We start from the raw sequence: 4,896 nt of genomic DNA on the forward strand, positions 1-4,896 counted from the left end.
CCCATTGGTCTTGCAAACTTTTTATGCCTCAGTACAGGGGAATGCCAGGGCCAAGAAGTGGGAGTGGGGACGAGGGTATGAGGGACTTTTGGGATAGGATTGGAAATGTAAATGAAGAAAATACCTAATTAAAAAAAAAAACTCAGGTGAAAGCAGATGCTGGAGAGGATGTGGAGAAAGAGGAACAAGCTACCTTTGCTGCTGTGATTGCAAGCCGGTACAGCAATTCTGGAAATCAATCTGGCAGTTTTTTTTAGAAAACTGGACATAATACTACCTAAGGACCCAGTTATAAAATTCTGGACATAAGATCTTTCACTTCCTTAGTTGGAGTCAACCCAAGGTATTTCTTAGGCAAATGGATGGATCTGAAGGATATCATTCTAAGTATGGCAACCCAATCACAAAAGAACATACATGATATGCACTCATTCTAAGTAGATACTAGCCCAGAAACTTAGAATACCCAAGATACAATTTGCAAAACACATGAAACTCAAGAAGAAGGAAGATCAAAGTGTGGATACTTCAATCCTTCTTAGAAAGGGGAACAAAATACACATGAAAGGAGATAGAGAGTCAAAGTTCAGAACAGAGACTGAATGAAGGACCATCCAAAGACTTCCCCACCTGGGGATCCATCCCATCAACAACCACCAACACAATTGTATATGACAACAAGATTTTGCTGACATGACCCTGATATAGCTGTCTCCTGTGAGGCTATGCCAGTGCCTGGCATATACAGAAGTGGATGCTCAGAATCATGCATTGGGAAGGGAACATGTAAGGGAATCATGTAAGGGAATAACAATATGAACTAACCAGTACCCACAGAGTTTGTGTCTCTAGCTGCATATGTAGCAGAGGATGGCCTAGTAGGCCATCAATGGGAGGATAGGCCCTTGGTCTTGCAAAGATTATATGCCCCAGTATAGGAGAATGCCAGGGCCATGAAGTGGGAGTGGATGGGTTGGGGAGCAGGAGGTAGAGGGAGGGTTTAGGGGATTTTCAGAGAGGAAACTAGGAAAGGGGATAGCATTTGAAATGTAAATGAAAATTTCTAATAAAAAATTAAAAAATATAACTCTTGGACCCAAAAGTTCATCCGACAAAAAACAAGGACACATGCTCCACTATGTTCATAACAGCCTTATTTATAATAGTCAGAAGGTGGAAACAATTCAACAGAGGAATGGAACCAAGAAACGTGGTACATTTACACAGTGGAGTACTACTCAGCTATTAAAAACAATGACTTCATTAAATTCACAGGCAAATGGATGGAACTTCAAACTATCATCCTGAGTGGGGTAGCCCAGTCACAAAAGAATACACATGGTATGCACTCATTGATAAGTGGATATTAACCCAGAAGCTTGGAATACTCGAGATACAATTAACAGAACACAGGTAGCTCAAGAAGACCAAAGTGTGATACTTCATTCCGTCTTATAAGGGGAAACAAAATAGTTAGGGAGGAACTATGGAGGCAATGTTTGGATCAGAGACTGAAGGACAGACTAGAGACTACACCACCTTGGGATCCATCCCATATACAGACACCACATCTAGACATTATTGCTGATGCCAAGAAGTGCTTGCTGACAGGAACTTCATAGAGCTGTTTCCTGAGAACCTCTGCCAGAGCCTGACCAATACAAATGGGGACCCTTGTAGCCAACCATCAGAATGAGCACTGGGGCCTCAATTCAGGAGTTAGGGGGAGAACTGAAGGAGCTGAAGGAGTTTGCAACCTCATAAGTAGAACAACAATATCAACCAACCAGACCCCCATGAGGTCCCATGGACTATATCACCAACCAAAGTACACACATGAACAGTCCCATGACTCCAGCAGCATATACAGCAGAGGATAGACTTATATGGCATCAATGGGAGGAGAGGTCCTTGGTCCTGTAAAGGCTAGATGCCCCAGTTTAGGGAAATGTGTGAGGCATGAGGTAGAAGTGGGAGGGTGGCTAGGCAACCATCCTCATAGAAGCAGGGGGAAGGAAATTGTGATAGGTGGTTGTGGATGTGAAACCTGGTATGGGGATAACATTTAGAATTTTAATAAATAAAATAACTAATACAAAAGCAGTTAAATCCAATGGCAGGAAAGGTTAAGAAAAATAACTAGTTGTACAATGGCTTAACCAATGAAAAAGCTGCTACGGAAATAGAAAAAAAAATAACAGTTTTAACAAAGATAAATCCAGACTGTTTGCTAGTACACACTCCCAAATATCTCATAAAGAAATTTTCCAATCCCACTCAAAGTATTGTAGAAGCTGTGAGAAGTAAGAATGCTTCCTAAATCACCATATGAGAACAGAATTACTCTGATAGCAGCAACTGTATTGCAAGAAATAAAACCACCAAAGAATATCTCTCATAAACATAACCATAGAATTCCCACATAACACCAGCTGACTGTGTTTAACAATAAAGAATGTTCGAATATAAAACTCTGAAATATAAAAAGCAAAAATAACAAAGAAATGTAAGTACTTAACAATACATTTTACATTTTAACCACTGTCCCATCCCTCCAGCCCCAAATTTTACATTTTAAAGTGATACTCAAGTATTGTAGTATACATCTATGGCTCACACTTACAAAATTAAGGCAGAAGGATTTCAAGAAGGTGGCCATTCTGGGCTACATGTTGAATATTGGGTAATTCTGGGCTGCTTCACAGTGTCTCTTAAAACATGAGAAAATTGTTTTCTATGAACACACTCATAGAATTAAATACATAAAGCAAACCCCCAAATTAATAGTTCTCTTAAAAAATATAATTTTAAGGTTAATTTTGTAAATAACTTAGCATTTTAAATCCTATCACTTTGGAGACCATGACTAATGTCTCCCCCTGCTTCTATCAAGGAGGAAGACTGATTCAAGTTCAAGAAAATCAGCTAACTAGTGCATCCAGACCAGTCAAGGATACACTGTAAGATTCTTTCTTTAAAAAAAAAAAATCACAAATAACAATTGGGTAACATGTTGAATGTTAGAGACTTTGGAAGACTCATCCATATGTTAGATGCCTTTCCATCACCTCTCCCTGAGGAGTCAGGGATCGATGAGAAAGAGAACATAGAAGATAAGACAACAAGAACCAGAAGTGGTTGATGATTCCAGGGATGCCCACATATGAATGGGATGCACAAAGCCTGAGTAATGCATACTGCAGTGATCAAGTATAACAATAAAATCTGATATCAAATCAACATTATTTTTATAGTCTTTTAAGTATGACTAGGAGGACGTTTTTCCTAGGTGTTATAAAAATGAAGGAAACAATCCCCAAAATTGGTACCCAATGTGCACCCCTCACCTGCATGATTCTGCTTTGGTATCACAGAGTCCAGCAACTGCCAAATCTTTCAAAAATGTGACCAACTAATCGCCACAGTATTACAACAAACCCAGAAACTTATACATATATAACTGGAATACACAGAAAATACTATGTTAGTATTCTAAAACTATTACTATATGCATGCCAGTCAAAGTGATATGTTTTTGTAAGTACAAATATAATTTACCATAATAAATGCAAATGGAACCTATGAATATGGTAGTCAACCAGGAACAAACTTTTTACTTTTAAGAAACATAAAAAAATAAAATGTTTTAGATAAATAAAAGGGACAAAGTTCTTGAGTCTTTGGAAGCAGAAAAATTGTATAAATTTTGCTAAAATTTCTTTTGTGAAGCCTATTTAATATGAGAATTTAAATACAGTGCCAAGGATTATAAGTACTAAGGAAATATATATTCAAATAGATGATATGTTTGTTTATAAAATTGAATAAATATAGATAAATAATTTTTATAAATAGTATATAGGAAAAATATAGGGTTATTTTATAAATATAATTTTAGATGTTGGAATAGTTTTCTCAGGGAATAAGCGTCAGAGAGATCTTAAGTGGGAGAGGAAAAGATGCTAATGAAATGTGTATATCATGAGCATAGGAGGAGGGCTAGTGGGGGAGTTAGGAGAAAGACCAGAAGAGGATCAGTGAATGAGGGTGGTGGGTGTAAGGAAAAAGAACCTGTGAACTCGGAACAATACCATCCTCAATTTGTATACTAATTTTAAAAATTACCTGTAACCAAGGTGGGTATACACAAACTGTTAATAAAAGTGATAAACTCTTGACTTCTACTTTGTGAATTGAGGACATAATAAAGCAGTTTCTACACAGTACATGGAGAGTAAAATGTAAAATTACAAAAGAAAAGGAATTCATTGATGGCTTTAAAAACATCTATAGGTAGAAACTATAGTTAGTACTTTAAAATAAACTTAAATTTTAGTATCTCTTTTGTATTACACAAATATGTTATATTCCTAAAGAAAGGGGCAAGTGTAATTTATTAGAAACATTTAGACCCTGTGTGACAAATTGCAAATGTTTCTCATTAAAATGAACATAAAGGAGACATAAAACTCAACAGTGTCTTTATTACAAGCTGGAACAACTTCTGGGTCCAGGAGTGGTATTGCTGGATCTTCTGGTAGTATTATGTCCAGTTTTCTGCGGAAACACCAGACTGATTTCCAGAGTGGTTGTACAAGCTTTCAATCCCACCAGCAATTGAGTAGTGTTCCTCTTTCTCCACATCCTCCCCAGCAATTGCTGTCACCTGAATTTTTGATCTTAGCTATTCTGACTGGTGTGAGGTAGATTCTCGGGATTGTTTTGATTTGCATTTCCCTGGTGATTAAGGATGCTGAACATTTATTTATTTATTTATTTATTTGTTTGTTTGTTTGTTTGTTTGTTTATGTGCTGCTCAGCAATTTGTTGTTCCTCAGTAGAGAATTCTTTGTTTAGCTCTATACCCCATTTTTAAAATAGGATTATTTGATTTTC

This window comes from Mus caroli, chromosome 1 (genome assembly GCF_900094665.2).
Source record: "Mus caroli chromosome 1, CAROLI_EIJ_v1.1, whole genome shotgun sequence".
Taxonomy (NCBI): Eukaryota; Metazoa; Chordata; class Mammalia; order Rodentia; family Muridae; genus Mus; species Mus caroli.